The following is a 17,837-nucleotide window of genomic DNA, read 5'->3' as shown; positions in this document are numbered from 1 at the left end:
CCGAGCCGTGAGGCGCCTACGTATCTTTTTTGAGGAATCAGGTCAAACGTAGTTCCCAATTCCTTTGTTTTTCTTGTGACTTTTCTTTTGCCTTTATTATCATTATTTTTCTTTTCTCCCTTTGTTCATTTTCATTACTGATTCCAAAAGAGGGGTATGAAAGAATAAATAAGGCTCAAAAGGGGAAGCAAAGGTTGAAGTGTTTGGATGGAAGAACAAATTGCCTCCGTCATTTCATTCTCCGGTATCATGCCAAATGCAAACAAACAACAATTACAATTAAAAGAAATCATACATAATATCTCTTAACTACGTCAGAATTGATAGCCATGCCGATGCATTTTCCTTCGATATCTGTTAAACATAAAGCACCATTGGACAACACTCTGGTCACAATGAATGGCCCTTGCCAATTCGGGGCAAACTTGCCTTTTGCCTCAGCCTGATATGGAAGGATGCATTTCAGCACTTGTTGGCCCACTTCAAACTTCCGGGGACGCACCTTTTTGTTGTATGCTCTTGCCATTCTCTTTTGATATAACTGGCCATGACACACAGCTGCCAATCTTTTTTCATCAATCAAGTTCAACTGCTCCAGATGTGTTTTGACCCACTCATCATCATCAATCTCAGCTTCAATGACAATCCGAAGGGATGAGATTTCAACTTCCGCAGGTATTACGGTTTCAGTTCCATATACCAACAAATAAGGAGTTGCCCCTACTGAAGCACGGACAGTAGTGCGATAACCCAGCAATGCAAATGGTAATTTTTCGTGTCATTGCCTAGAACCTTCTACCATTTTTCGAAGTATCTTCTTTATGTTTTTGTTGGCTGCCTCAACTGCTCCATTCGCCTTGGGACGATACGGGGTAGAATTGTGGTGTGTAATCTTAAATTGTTGGCATACCTATTTCATCAAATTGCTGTTAAGATTAGCACCATTATCCGTGATGATCACCTTTGGGATTCCAAATCGACAAATGACATTTGAGTGAACAAAATCGACCACTGCTTTCTTGGTCACAGACTTGAAAGTTTTGGCCTCAACCCATTTGGTGAAATAATCAATGGCTACCAGAATGAACCTATGCACGTTAGATGTTGCTGGCTCAATTGGTCCAATGATATCCATGCCCCAAGCGACGAAGGGCCATGGCGCTGACATTGTGTGTAATTCCGATGGCAGAGAATGAATCAAATCTCCGTGTATCTGGCACTGATGACATTAGCGCACAAAACTAATACAATCTCGCTCCATGGTGAGCCAAAAATATCCCGCTCGGAGAATTTTCTTTGCCAACACATATCCGCTCATATGTGGTCCGCAGACTCCTAAATGTACTTCGGACATGACAGACGTAGCTTGTCTAGCATCTATGTATCTTAACAATCCCAGGTCTGGTGTTCTTTTATACAGAACTCCTCCACTCAAGAAAAATCCACTTGCCAACCGTCGAATTGTTCTCTTTTGATCCCCCGTGGCTTGCACTGGGTATATCCCTATTCTGATGTATTCCTTGATATCGTGGAACCATGGTTCGCCATCCAGTTCTTCTTCAATCATGTTACAATAAGCATGCTGATCTCGGACTTGAATATGCAAAGGATCGACATAAGCTTTGTCCGGATGGTGCAGCATTGATGCTAAGGTAGCCAAAGCATCGGCGACCTCATTATGGACCCTTGGAATATGCCTGAACTCCACTGATCTAAACCGTTGGCAAAGATCATGTAAGCATTGTCGGTATGGTATGAGCTTCAGATCTCGCGTTTCCTATTCTCCTTGAATTTGATGTACCAGAAGGTCTGAGTCTCCCAAGACCAAGACTTCCTGGACATCCATGTCCGCAGCTAACCTTAACCCCAAAATGCATGCTTCGTACTCATCCATATTGTTGGTATAATAAAAACGAAGCTGAGCCGTAACAGGATAGTGATGCCCTGTTTCAGAAATAAGCACAGCTCATATTCCGACTCCTTTCATGTTAGCAGCCCCATCAAAGAAAAGTTTCTAGCTTGGTTTTTCGGCCTGTTCTAGTTCATCAATATGCATCACCTCTTCATCAGGAAAATAAGTCCTTAGTGGCTCATACTCTTCATCGACCGGGTTCTCGGCCAAATGATCGGCCAATGCTTGGTCTTTCATCGCAGTCCGAGTCACATAGGTTATGTCAAACTTTGTGAGCAAAATCTGCCATTTTGCAAGCCTTCCTGTCGGCATAGGCTTTTGAAAGATATACTTCAATGGATCCAAGCGTGAAATGAGGTAAGTAGTGTAGGATGACAAATAATGTTTCAACTTCTGTGCTACCCAAGTTAGGGAACAACATGTCCTTTCCAGGTGAGTGTACTTAACCTCATAAGCCGTGAACTTCTTGCTAAGATAATATATGGCTTGTTCTTTCCTGCTGGTGACGTCATGCTGCCCCAGTACACAACCAAATGAATTTTCCAAGACTGTCAAGTAAAGAATCAAAGGTCTCTCTGGTTCTGGCGGAACCAACACATGTGGGTTTGTCAAGTAACCTTTTATCTTGTCAAACGCTTCTTGACACTCATCAGTCCACTTGATTGCAGCGTCCTTCCTCAACAACTTGAAAATAGGCTCACAAGTTGTCGTGAGCTGAGCAATAAACCTATTGATGTAGTTCAGCCTTCCTAACATACTCATCACTTCAGTTTTGTTCCTCGTAGGTGGAAACTCTTGTATGGCTTTGATCTTTGATGGGTCCAACTCGATGCCTCGCCGGCTGACTATGAATCCCAACAGTTTTCCGGATGGGACACCAAATGCACACTTGGCGGGGTTAAGCTTGAGGTTGTACCTGCGAAGCCTCTGGAAGAATTTCCTCAAATCCTTGACGTGGTCGGCCTGATGCTTTGATTTTATGATCACATCATCTACGTCTACCTCAATCTCCTTGTGTATCATATCATGAAATACAGTAGTCATCGCTCTCATATAAGTTGCCCCAGCATTCTTCAACCCCAATGGCATTACTCAGTAGCAATAAGTTCCCCACGGCGTGATGAAGGCCGTCTTTTCTGCATCTTCTTCATCCATTAGAATCTGATGATACCCGGCATAACAATCCACAAAAGATCCAATCTCGCGCTTGGCACAATTATCAATCAAAATGTGGATATTGGGTAGTGGGAAGTTATCCTTTGGACTTGCTTTGTTGAGATTGCGGTAATCGATGCATACTCTGATCTTGCCGTCCTTCTTCGGTATAGGCACGACATTAGCCAACCAGATAGTATATCGAGTGACCCGAATAACCTTAGCATCCAACTGCTTGGTAACTTCTTCTTTAATCTTCACACTCATATCAGTTTTGAATTTCCTCAATTTTTGCTTGACGGGTGGGAATGCTGGATCAGTGGGCAATTTGTGGACCACTAAATCAGTGCTTAAACCTGGCATGTCATCATATGACCACGCAAAAACATCTTTGTACTCAATGAGTGCTTTGATTAACTCCTCCCGGATTTTTGGCTCGAGGTGGACACTTATTTTAGTCTCTCGGACGTTATCTGTGTCCCCTAAATTGACGTCTTCTGTGTCATTCAAATTGGGTTTGGGTTTTTCTTCGAAGTGAATTAACTCCTTACTAATTTCTTCGAAGGCTTCATCCTCATCATCATATTCTGATTCGTAATCGCAATCTACTTCTTGAACTATCGTTTCGGAATCAGATTAATTTTTAAGATTGGGCTAAGAATTTCTTATGCACGCCATGTCATTAAGACCAGTATAAAGAGAACTGTACAGAAAAGAAAAGAAGAAAACAAAATTAAAATAAATAAGGAATGAAGAAGAAACTTTTTTATTTTATTGAATTACGGGATAACAAGGTTTCACACTTTGATGAACACAACAAAAATAAAAGGAATCTGGACTACAACCCTGGAATAATCCAGAAAACAGGAAGGAAAATCAAAGCCAACTACCAAGACTCCCTCCGAATGGGAAAAGGAGTAGTCATCCAATTGTTGATTTTTGCCTTTGGCCCCACAAACTGCACATCCGCCTTGCTGGACCCCTCCCCGACTTCTACCATGTTGATTTCAGTGAATAATCTTTCAAAGCCCTCATTTAAGTCTCCATCTACACCAATCAATGGCCCTGTAACCTTGGACAACAATTGCTTTTTGATGCTCGGCCTGACAAAAGATCTGGACAGGCGCGGGATTGGCTTGGGAAGGACCCAGACTCTTTTCTTCAACTTGCGGGCCCGTCTCATATCCGCCATTGTAGGCTTGAACCCCAGCCCAAAGGTATCCAGATTTTTGGGCAAAGAAACCAGTTGAACAATACCCTGAATATCAGCCCCTAAACCTTTGCCTGGCACAAACCCGTTTTTCAACATTTCCGAGGATACCATGATAGTTGCAGCTGCTATTTTGGGAAGTGGGATGCTTTCAACCTCGGGAACTTTGTCCACTAAAACCGTATCGAAGACCTGGTAAACCCAATGCCCCTTGTCATTGTCAGCCTCTATGAAGGGTACGATGGCATCACTTACAGCGCTTGCATTGTCTTCCCCATGTACTACGATCTCTTTCCTATCCCACTCGAATTTGACCATCTGATGTAATGTAGAAGGCACTGCTTTGGCGACGTGGATCTAAGGTCGCCCCAACAGAAGATTATATGACACTGCCACGTCCAACACTTGAAACTCCATGGTGAACTCGACCAGACCAATTGTTAATTCAAGTACGATGTCACCCACTGTGTCTGTACCGCCTCCATCAAACCCTCGAACATAGATGTTGTTCTTGTGAATTCTGTCACCATCGACCTTCAGTTTGTTCAACGTGGTCAAAGGACATATATTGGCACTGGACCCATTATCAATCAGTACTCGAGTGACTACCGAGTCTTCACACTTCACGGTCAAATAGAGGGCTCTATTATGTTTTGTACCCTCCACGGGCAACTCATCATCTGAAAAAGTGACCCTGTTGACCTCGAAAATCTTGTTTGCTATTTTCTCCAGATGGTTCACAGAGATCTTATCCGGAACATGGGCTTCGTTCAGAATTTTCATTAATACCCGGCGGTGCTCATCTGAATGGATCAACACGGATAACAATGAGATCTGTGTCGGGGTCTTCCTCAACTGCTCCATAATGGAGTAATCTTGCGCCTTCATTTTCTTTAAAAATTCTTCCGCCTCTTCCTCGGTGACTGGATTCTTTGTCGCTACTGGATTGGACCTTCTTAACTCTGCGGGAGCAAAACACCTCCCCGAACGAGTTAGACCTTGGGCTTCACACACTTCTCCTTTGACTTCTTTCCCTTTGTAAATCACCGCCACCCGTTCATAATTCTAAGGAACAGCCTTGTTGTTGATTACTGGAAGCTGAGTTACCGGTTTTATAATAACAGGCTCTGTGCGAGCACCCTTCACGATCACAACAGGTTTACTTGCAACCCCTGGCACTACCACTATAGCTTTCTCGGGTTTCACTGCAATAAGGCCCGACGACCCTCTCTCGACTACCACAGCTGGCTTATCATCTACCCCTCTCAACTGGACCACTGATTTCCCACTAGTTACTTTTTCCTTTGAGCTGGTTTCGCTGGAACGGATCATCATTACCGTCTGTGAGGGCTTCCTGGGCTCCCCTCTTTGTGTATCAACTCAATCATGTGTGTCTTATGGTGAGCTGGCAGTGGATTCTGATTAATATTTGGTGCTTTTGGTGCTTGAACCTCGATCTGATGAGTATCGATAAGCTCTTGCACAGCTGTTTTCAGCTTCCAACATTTCTCTGTATCGTGCCCTGGGGCCCCTGAACAGTACTCACAACTCACCGAATGGTCAAGATTTCTAGGGGAGGATTTGGCATTTTAGGCTCAATTGGATTCAACATGCCCAACTGCCTCAATCTGTGGAAAAGACTGGTATATGATTCCCCCAGTGGAGTGAAAGTCTTTTGCTTTTGTGACCTCTCATTCTTGAGGGCTGGGTTTGGTCGGAAACCTATCCCGGGGGGTTTCTGTAGGCCCTTGGGGGTGGATATGTGTTTTGTGGAGCTGGGTATGGATTTTGTGGAGCCGGCGTACGCCATGGCGCGTGTGTCGGAGTTTGGGTATAGGTTTGTGCATGATGGACGGAAAAATGAGGATATGGCGGTGGATAGTAATGTTGTGGAGGAATATGGGGGTAATTTTGGTAGTAGGGTCGTGGTTGGCTATAGTAGGGTGACGGGCCTCTAGATCCGAACCAGGCTCCGGACTTAACAGTCGTGACATCTTCTTTCTTCTTCTTCCCAAGTACACCCTCAGTGCCGCTTTGGATGGCCTGAGTGGTTGCCTCGATCGCTGAATAGCTCATGATTTTGTTGGACTTAAGCCCATCATCGACCATGCCTCCCATTTTTACAACCTCGTTAAAAGACTTGCCAATTGCGGACACCAAATGACCAAAGTAAGTTGGCTCCAGAGCCTACAAAAAGTAATCAACCATCTCGCTCTCTTTCATTGGGGGATTTACCCTTGCTGCTTGCTCCCTCCACCGGAAACCATACTCTCTAAAGCTTTCACTGTGCTTCTTTTCCAGTTTGATCAGGGACAGTCGGTCCGGAATGATCTCAAGATTATATTGAAAGTGATAAGCGAATGCTTGGGCCAAATCGTCCCATGTGTACCACCTGTTATGATCTTGCCTAGTGTACCATTCTAGCGCCGATCCACTCAAACTTTGGCTGAAATATGCCATAAGTAATTCTCTTCCGCCCGCTCCCCTCATCTTGCTACAAAAACCTCTCAGATGAGCCACCAGATCACCGTGTCCATTATACAAGTCGAACTTGGGCATTTTGAACCCTGCCGGTAGTTGTACATTCGAGAATAAACACAGATCTTTGTAAGCCACGCTTACCTGACCTCCTAGCCCTCTCATATCCCTGAAGGATTGCTCTATGCTTTTCATTTTTCTGAACATCTCTTCCTGTTCAGGATTTCTGGCCGGTTTTTCTGCTCTATCCGGTAGGTCAGAATGTGGATCATGTGGATAGGCTCCAGGCGCTTTGAAGGTAAGCTCCGGGGGATAATACTGGTTGTCCTGAGCTTGGAACACAGGTTCACTTGGGGATTTATGGAGTGCAGTTGGTGGGGATACCACAAAGACAGGGGTGATTGGCGGAGGAGGGTATGGAATTGATTTTGGTGGTGGAGCTTGTGGTGTATGAGAAGTAGTGCCATGGTAGTGTTGATAATTGGGAAAACCTGGATCGGTGGCGGAATGATCCTGAGACTGAGTTAATGGTGGGGTAAAAGCCGGGTTGGCTGGGTAAGCCGACGATGATTGCCCTTTGGACCAAGCCTAGTACATTTCGGCCATCTGTTGCTTAATCTTGAGCATCTCCTCTTTCATTTTATATACGTCCAACTCCTCTACCTCAACACTAGTGTCGACATCTCGGATAGACATGATTTCTGGTATTGGTCCCTTTGATCTGGTTTGGTAATGATAATGTGCCAGTATCCTCTAAATAAACTAACTGCTTGAATTCTCTGGGCTCAACAAACTTGTTAGTTTTTAGAGTTTAACACATATACAATTACACGTTGGGATGCAATGCACCTAGGTAATTAACCATTTCTATCATGCATTTGCTTCGGTTGCGTGCGTCATTCCGGCCTCTCATAATTGTGCCCCTTTTTTAAGCTTCCTTTATTCTATCCTTCTTTATTTATTTTTCATTTTCCTTTTTTTTCTTTTTTAGTGGTGGTCAAATCCTATAGAGATTACCTACGTATCATGTCCCCGCATGAATCAGACCGTGCGTAGTTCTGTCCACAAGTGCGAAAAATAAATACACCATTTTTGAATTTTTCCATCTTCATTAGCAAACGTTCTTTTACAAAGCAAAACATTTTTGAAAGGAAACTAACAGACTTGATGTAGACTACAGATTTTATGCAAAAAAGGGAAATACAAACTCCAACGGACAGTAGACTCTGAAGATAAGGAAAATACAGACTCAAACTATGAATGTCTCAAAGTTTTGAATTTTGGCGCCCGCGGGGCGTCGTTCGGCCTCACCGCGGGCTTTGGTGCAAGGCCCCTTTGCAAATCTTTCAAATCTTCCATGATCTGGTGGACATAAATCATTATTGAAGTAAAGAAGGTGGTACGGGACATATCCTCACAAGCTAGGCTCTTTATGGTGATGTAGTGCCCGATATCGTCGATTCTTCCCTTGATCTTTTCCCTTTCCATAAGCAATCGCTTTATTTGTTGATTCCGCATCCCCAGCACTTGAGCGTTGTAAAAGAGCTGATCCTGAAACTCATTCACCTGTTTCTTCATTAGGGCCATCAGATCATAGTAGTGCTTCTTATCTGTTCTGGCATCTCGGGCTTGTCTGAAGATCCGCTCTTCTATTCCCTCTTCATTTGTTGCATGAACCGTACTTGCTCTTCTGTCTTCTTTATCAATTTCACCTGGATTCTCGTTAGATCAGCTTTAGCTTTTTCCAGGTCTTCTTGATACTCGAGGACTTTCTTCTTTAGACCGTTTATGAGCCTTTTCTCAGCCCGGCTTCTCTCCTAGCTTCTGGCAGCTATTTTCATTTCTTGGATTTGAGTTTTGAGGACCTCGTTTTCCTGAGCTAGTTTTCTCCTTTCTCCCTCATCTGCAGCGATATGCAAATCTTTCTCAAACTTCAAATCCATAACTTGCTTCTCCAACTTGCCTATTGTCACCCTGTACTCGTGTTCTTTAGCCAACCAATCCCACTGTTCTTGCGATGCCTTGACGAATTCCTAGAGATGGGGTCTTTTAGCCGGCCTTTCGTGCTCAAGTTCTCTCTTGTACCAAACAAGGTATCCTGGTGCCACTTCGCCTTTGGCCCGATCCTGCATGCAAGTATCTGCTTTTAAATATTGGCATTCACTCCAGATCTGACGGACTCTTGCTTCAGGATACTGTCCGTCAAGGCTAATCTCAATTACTTGAGCACTAAGATCTTCCTTCTGTGGCACTGTTTGGCATATCCCGAGTTGTCTCAAAACCCGAGCGCGTATGGTTGAATGCTCTTGAGCCCCATCAATAGGAGGTGGGTCCTAGTTGCAGACATATATATGACCTCATCAACGGGCAACCATCCTAGCGTCCACTGTATTTGGCTGGCGGTGAGGGCCCGAAAGAATGATGTCCACGCCGTAACTCCCTCGAGTAGACTGACCCCCTTGATTCTTGTGTGGAATTCTTCTATGCAAGTTTTCTTCGAGGCACCATAACTCAAGAGCTGGGAACGGTGGCAGAGATGCTCAGTCATCCATATTTGTAGCAACAAGTTACACCCCTCGAAAAAGTTCCCTCTAGCTTTGCAGGCTGTGAGAGCTCGGAAGATATCAGATACTATCATAGGTGCCAGAGTGCTTTCATCTTGAGTGAGCAAGGTACTGACGACCCCGGCTATTTTCAAATCAATGTTTCCATCTTTCCTTGGAAAAACCAAAAGGCCCAAAAAGTTATCATAAAAGCCACTCGTCTATGCTCATCCCATTTCTGACGGTTACTTTTGCTGCATAACTTGTTACCCGGATTGTTGAATCCTCCGACATGACCGTATCTGTCATATATGAAGCGCGGATTACAAAAACTCGCGGCCAAATCTGGGTTATGGACCGTCCTAGGTATCTTTAATGAATCTAAGAACCGATGCGCAGTGACAGCTCTTGGAGCGACCAGGTATTTTTGCCTTATCGGAACTTCAGCATTTCCGATGTACCCGGCTATTTCCTCCAAAGTCGGGGTGAGTTCAAAATCGGGGAAGTGGAAGACATTGTGTATCGGGTCCCAGCAGGTGACCAAAGCTCTTATGATATCCCTCCGAGGCTGGATTTCCAATAAACCCGTAAGACCTTTTAGATATTTCTTGACCTCATCTTGCCCCTTACCACCTAAATCATCCCACCATAGCCGCAACTCGAAAGGGATTTTAGTCATTATTGAAAAAGGTTCATTCTGCATCGTGCTCATCCTGCACATTTATTAAGGTGATTAAGAAATAAAATTTATTTGATTCAACAAATTGACTATTTCTTAATTTTCCACAGATTAAAAGGAAGATCTGGTTCCGAACACGGCTTTTTAGCACTTCGGGAATGAAGATTTTAAAGCTGGGTGAGCCAACCGGTCAAAAATCCAAAAATGCCTAAAAGTGGCCGTTTATGCAAAGTCAGCCTTTCGGCGTCCCTTTCGGGAACATTCGGCTATTTTTGCCAAAAACGGCATTACTCGATTTATTATTGACTCTTTTCTTTTTTTTTCAAATTGAAATAAAAGACCCGGTTGAAAACACGGCCTTTCAGCGCTTCCGAGAGGAGGATTTTAAGGCTGTGCCCGCAAACCATTTTAAAAATGACTCAGGGTGGCTGTTCTTGCAAAAACAGCCTTCTGGTGCCCTTTTGGGGACATTCGGCTTATTTTAAGCAAGAATGGCGTCACCCGACTTATTTATGACAAAAATTTTGACATTTTTGTAAAAGGGAGGTTGGACCCGATGAGGGTTGCCTACGTATCCCGCACCCTGTGAGAATCAAACTGGCGTAGTTCGGGACGATAAAACAAACATCTTTTGAAAACAAGACTCTTTTCATTGGCAAATAAAACTATTTTTCATAAACAAAACCCCTTTTTCTTTTTTTCTTTTTTTTTATTTTCTCAAAAATTCGGTAGAGTTTCGACACTATTTGGACATTGGTTTTTTCAAAACAGGCGATTAACTCTCTTTAACCCTCATCCTGTTATTTCTCTTTCCTCAAAACATTCAAAAGTCGGTCAACATGCAAGTCCGAAGCAAATAAATGCGCAGAAAACAAATAAGATGCATTAGGATGGTTTTTTTCATTTCAGGTTGCTAGTCCTAGACGGACCCAACCCCTGCGTTGAGTCCCCTAAGTCAAATGCAACATGATACAAATAATCGTTCCTACTAGGGATCCAACATGAAGTCACGTAATTCTAGGTTCAAAGCCTAGGTATTTGTTATAGACTGTGTACCCAAGCGGACAACTCGAGTCGATGAGGGGGCAACATACCGGGGACCCGCGAGATCGTCCGCCTTTGTAACTTGTCCGGCCTCTTTCTTATTTTAGGGTATGACACTAACAGAATAGGGGGTCTCAACCAGTAAGCACATCCCCGGAGGTAAGAAGAGAAGGGTTTCGACACAGTTTATATATAGTTCAGATAATATCAAAGCGGTAAAAGCATCATTTAGCACATTAGGCCCAAACATGTAAAAAAATCACATAAAACCAAATATAACAATTTATCTAAGCTCGAATTCTTGAACCCTGAACCATAGATTCTGGGTTCGTGTCCCCAGCAGAGTCGCCAGAGCTATCACACCTCCTTTTTCACCTATGCCCGCAGGGGCGCAGAGGGAGTTTTTCCAATTAAAAGACAATCGAAACGGGATTTATTATTTATTTCAGAGTCACCACTTGAGAGATTTATGGTGTCCCAAGTCACCGGTTGAATCCCGAATCGAGGAAAAGATTGACTCTATATTGCAATCCGCGAACCAGAAATCCGGATAAGGAATTCTGTTAACCCGGGAGAAGGTGTTAGGCATTCCCAAGTTTCGTGGTACTAGCACGGTCACTCAACTGTCATATTCGGCTTATTTATCTGATTTTTTTATATACATGTTGAACCTATGTGTAAATTTTAACTTTTTACTGCTTTTTTTATTATTATTTTTAACGAGAATTGTAACGTCGTGAAAATACATCTCGAACCACGTCACATCAATGCATTCGTGGCTATCGATACATTTCGACTCCGTTGAAATTTGGATTTGGGTCACATAAATGTGCACCCGAGTTTAAGAAAGTAAATTATTAAAAGCGCATCTAAAACAATCTAGCGTTTTATTAACTTTGAGGGAAGCCACGAAATTTGCTAAAGGGCGCGTCCCGAGGTCTAACATTTTTAAAGAAGTAGTTAAAGAGGGCCACGCAATTTGTGATTTTATTTGGCGCGGCACGCCTCGTTTATTTTAAGGACATCCTAAAGCAAGATATTATTTTCTTTTGAATTTGTCTCTGAAGCCTAACTAATTAACTAGCATATCTGAAAGGTCCAAGATCCTTATGAATCAGTTTCAAACCAATTAAGCCCAATAACTTAGTAAGTGAAGGCAGAAAATTTTCAGCAAATTGTTCATAACAGCCCAGATATCATTTATAAAAGGCTGGACAGTTTGGGCTTATGACAAGCCCAAAAATACGACGCTGGTTTTAATTTCGAGGCCTGCCAATGCCTTAGACCCAGACATCTCCTTAATTCAAATCGAGCAATGATTCTCAGCCAATAGATCAGCCAGACCATTCAATTCATTTAAAATGTTTTTACATGGATAGTTGCTTAAGTAACCTTAATGACTAGTTAATTCCACCTAAAACTCCTCAAACAAGTTTAACCGCGGCTGGAAGTGAGACAGTTTTTCAGCAGGCAAAGACTGTCTATTACTTGTGAGTTCAAAGTAGAGAAATGTGTTTTAATACCCCTAGTAAGACTAAACGAACATCACTAACCCAAAAACGTGTTCTGATCGTTAAGGTCCTAAGAGATCAAATCTATGTCATCAATAGTGCACATATACGGTCGTACAAACCCAGCAGTCCAAGTTAAATTCAATCCTACTATGAAACCAACAAATCTGAATTGATTCACACTAATGCTGGCATTTTTTAGCTGCTCACAGCTGTTTGAATATTGAATTGCTAACTACAAGTTAAGATCTAAAGTCAACTTTTATATTTATGTTGTTGCTAATATCGACAGTTAAACTAATCATCCCATGAAATCATGCTAAGCTACTGAATATTAACGTTCCAATACAAATTAATAGTCCAAACAGTCCAGTCTTACTTCATTACAACGAATCATACAGAAATAAAAATCAAAAGTAATCAATTCTGTAATCAAACATGCTTCATTTTAATTCCACTTCTCAACTTTCAATGTACATTATGATAAACGCGAAGGTGTACCTGGGCTTGCAGTGAAACAAAGGAGAAGAAAGAGGTCACTAATTTCACAACAGTAGCAACAGGAATCAGCAATAATTTTCAACGGGTATCAGCAGCCATAACTCAAATAGCAACAACAAACCAGTCTCAACCCAGAAATGAACTCAGCACACTCAAATTTAAACCCGGAATGAATTGTAGAACAACAACAACAGTAGATACCCAAACAGACCTGACTGTACCACACTACGCTCGAAACTTAACCAGAAAAACTTTCTAAAACTTTGACAACACTAAACTAGACTGCCTTTCAAAGGAACTCTCTATTTTCAGATTCTTTTCCAAAAAAAATCCCCCTTGTTATCTCAGGTCTGCCCTCTTTTATACCCTAAGATAGACCCTTTTTCCAGCCTGTTTTCACACTAGGCAGAATTAAGAAATGTGTGTCTCCCATCATATTCCTTGACAGCCACTACTAAGTGTCTAATTTCATTGTTTAGTTTTAAAGGTGTATGGGCAATGCCATATTTTAATCAAGTCTTTTTAAGCCTCCCCACACCATTATGTTTTTTGCTCCCCATTAGCACTAAACAAATGCATTAGTTTAATGTTAATTAAGTGCTTTACTGACAGCCCACTTAGCAAGACCATTTCCCAAACTTTTAAACCCCCAAAATACCCCTGAAGACCCTGTGACTGCAGTTATAACCAATTCTCCTAAGTTCTGAATGCAACCTTATAACTCACTACTATCTAATTAACATTATCATACCAACACTGAATTCAAACCAATGTCATATTCATTTCAGACCCTAAATAGTAGGATTCAATTCATCAAACTCAACAACAGCTTAAGCTTGAACCAGGTTGAATCAAATAACAACAAAATAAAGGCCCAGGATTTTAATAATTCAGAACACCCTTACAGGGAATGACACAGTAGGTTCAGGTGACAACCAAAACAAAGTTCATGTATTTTCAAAGCATCTCAACTGACCAAGCAATTCAAGACAATGTGACGACCGACTAAGCGATTCAAACATTGTGATGAACTAATCCTTAATTTTAGCAAACGGGCAAACTTAATTTATCGATTGCAAAATCAGAAATGTTCTAACAAATCGACAAACTGCCTAGCTTCAATAATTGACTAAAATTAACGAGTCAACACCAATTACCAAACCAAAGCAAATTGACGTGACAGGAAATTAATCCGAAAAGACACATAAAAAAATGAGATGAAACAGAGAACAGAGAACACCAAAAATAAGGAAAATGAAAGCTAAATAACCAACTCCAAATGGAAATGGGAAATACCTAAGATGAACGACCATCTCGGCTTGAACCAAATCCGGCATCTTTTGATTTTGGTCAGAATAGGTCTTAATCACGAGTTCTCAAACAAGAACACACGAATAAAACCTATTTCGGCCTTGAATCTTCAATACAGGCTCTTGATCTAAGAACTCAACGTTCATTCATTCGAATTGAGATTCGACAAACTACGATTTGATTCGAGGGGAACTAGGGGTGGTTTAGGGACGAGGGAAGTCAGGTGGACGTTGGGTGTTATCCTGGAATCGATTGGATTAGTTAGGGTTTCTTGGTCGATCTTTGATTGAAGATTCAAAGGCCCTGATCAGGATTCGAGGGGAATGGTTAGAGGGGTTAGGTTTAGGGGGTCGTGGGGAAGCTGGGGTGTGAATTTGGGGGTGAACGGAGCACTGTCCGCCGGGTTTCAGGCGATGGAGTATGGTGGAGGCTATTAGGGTTTTTGGTCGTTTGGTCTCTCTGAAAGAGACGACTGAACAGGGGGTGTTTGGAAATGAGAGGGGGTAATGGGTCTGGGTATTTTGGTATATTATATTGAGGGGATTAATGTGATCCGTTGGATCAGTGAAGATCGACGGTCCAGATTAGGTTAGGGGGTCAAACGGGGTCGTTTTGGTTAAGTACTGAGGTAGGTTCGGTTCTTGGATACGGGTATTGATCTGTGACCATTGGATGTGGCTTGGTTGAATGGCTGAGATTTTTGCCATTGAAACGTCGTAGTTTGGTCCCTATACTACGTCGTTTCACCATCCTGTGAGAGGATCTGCCTGGACCGGGTTTGGGACATGCCATTGGGCCAGGGATTTGAGCCCAATCCGATTTTCCTTCCTAGTTTTTGTTCTTTCATTCATTTTGCTTTCTAAATTATTTTCTAAAATTATAAACCAAGTTAACTTATTAAAAATACTAATTATCTTCTAATAACATTTATTACATATAATTAAATGCCAATTAACAATAAAATCACACAATTCAACATTAAATGCTAAAAAATGCAAAGTACATTATTTTTTATGATTTTTATTTTCGTAAAACAAATCAGTGGTTAATTAATCCTAAATTGTAAATGCAAATGCAACACATATATTTTTGTATTTTTCAGTAGTAAAAATAAAATAAACATGCACAGACAAATACAAATAAATCACAAGCAACACATAACTATTTTATTTTGAATTTTTGTGGGAGTAGTTCTTGTAGGGCAAAAATCATGTGCTCACAGTGACTTGAGGTGTTTCATGTGAACCAGTGTTTGGATGAGGTCGCGCATTGGAGCGAAGCTATGTGGAGGTATGATCCTACGGGTTAGATTCGTGTGTTCTGGTTCTATGACGTGTGTCGAGTTCTCAACATTGTGTGCGGTGGTACTGGTGAGATTACGGTACAACTCTCTCATTTGAGTCATTTTTCATGATTTGAGTCCGTTCAAATTGTTGCTTATTGGTGCGCGGATTGCACGAGTTGTGGCTTTAGATTGTGCTGATGGCCATGTTACCATAGTAGTTGTATTGGATTAGATGAGATCGTTGGGATCTAGAATGAATACAAAAGGATTCGGTTTCAGCATGTTGGAAGGATAATATCGATGTTCGGCTCAGAAATTTGCTATGGTCCTTGCCAAAAGAGAAGTGGCTTCACGAATGGTTGATCTGAGGAATGGTTATGACTTTCTACGTGTTTCATTTATCATTGGCAGTATACAAAAGTGTTGGAATGAGGCTTTATTTGATAAGAGGTTTATTATCGATATTCGGTTGTTCTGAGCAACTGCTGTCATCGGAAGTTATCGCTACGAGAGTTTGAGCTATGTGGTATATCATGTAATTGCATCTGAGGTTGTCGGTATGGCTTGTTATAGCTTGTTCGAGCTTATTTAGAGTATAAATGTGAGATTCTAATCTTGTGGATGATTTCAGAAGCGGAAATGTGGTTCTAAGGTTTATGGGTTAGGTTGGATTGTGAAATTTAAGTTACATTGTGTTATCGGACCTATATGAGATAGAGTGACGTGAGATCACCCCCGGGTATGTTCATGGTAAGGTTACACAACAATTTGATGGTTTTTGGAACAACTCTAGGCACGTTCGAGGACGAACGTATGTTTAAGTATGGGAGGATGTAATGACCCGGCCGGTCGTTTTGAGCATTTTCATTTTACTCGCCAGTTCTCGGGCATGGCTAGCCTCGTATGATGTATTATGACTTATGTAAATCGTTGGTTTTGGTTTTCAGGTTAATTGGAACAGGTATGGAAGAATGATTCTCATCTTGAAGCTTTAAATTTGAAAGATTTGACAAAATTTTGAGTTTTAGTATTCGATCTCGGATTTGAATTTTTATGATGGGATTAGCTCTGTTGGGTGATTTGGGACTTAGGAGCGTGTTCAATGTAATTTGGAGGCTCGTGGTAGATTTAGGCTTGAATTAGCGAAATTAAAATTTTGGCGCTTTCCAGTTGGTAGTGGAAATTTTGATATCGGGGTCGGAATGAAATTCTGGAAATTGGAGTAGGTCTGTAGTGTCATTTGTGACGTGTGTGCAAAATTTCAGGTCATTTGGAGTTGAAATGATAGGTTTCGGCATCGTTTGTAGAATTTGAAAGTTCCTAAGTTCTTAAGCTTGAATCCGAAGTTGATTTGGTATTTTGGTGTTGTTTTGAGTGATTCGAAGTTTCGACTAAGTTTTAATGATGTTATGGGAGGTGTTGGTATGTTTGAGTTGAGGTCCCGAGGGCCTCGGGTGAGTTTTGAGCGAGTTCGGGCATTACTGGGACTCGGGCATTGGTTCTAGTGCTTAAATTTACAGCTAGGGCGGAAGTTTTACCGCTGGGGGCGGTGGTTTTACCGCTGGGGCGGAAAATGGTCCGCGGTGAGGAAGAATCTGCAGGTTCACTGGTCTAACTTCGGAAGCCTATATCTTTTTATCTAAAAGGAATTTTGAGACGATTCAAAAACAAATGTTGTAGTTCTTCGTGTCTAGTTTTTAGAAAGCTACGGAAATCACAATTTAGATATTTGTAGAGAAATTTATGGCCAAACTACTAAAGTATGTTACTGCAGTCAACATTTTCCGCCGTAGCAGTGGATTTACCGGGGCCAGTGGTGATGGACCACGGTCAGCGGCGGTTAACGTGGTCAGCAATGATGGGGATCTGAAAGGTGCACTATAAATACAATATTTGGGGTTTTATTTCATATTTTGACCTAGAGAGCTCGGGATTCGGCGATATTTCGAGGGATTTTCAAGAAAACCATTGGGGTAAGTGATTCTAACTCAATTTTGGCTAAAAACATGATTATAACGTTGGATTCGTCATTTTGAGTAGAGATTTGGGATGAAAATTTGGGGAAAATGTGGAACTACATAAAATGAATTTTTGGGATTTGAAAGCCGATTCGAAGTCGGAATTGAGTGAAACTAGTATAGATAGTCTCGTAATTGAATGGGTTTTTGGATTTTGAGACTTTGGTCGGATTTCGAGACATCGGCCCGG

This window comes from Nicotiana sylvestris, chromosome 10 (genome assembly GCF_000393655.2).
Source record: "Nicotiana sylvestris chromosome 10, ASM39365v2, whole genome shotgun sequence".
Lineage (NCBI taxonomy): Eukaryota > Viridiplantae > Streptophyta > Magnoliopsida > Solanales > Solanaceae > Nicotiana > Nicotiana sylvestris.
The sequence above is the reverse complement of the archived record's forward strand: the minus strand, read 5'-3'. Positions refer to the sequence as shown.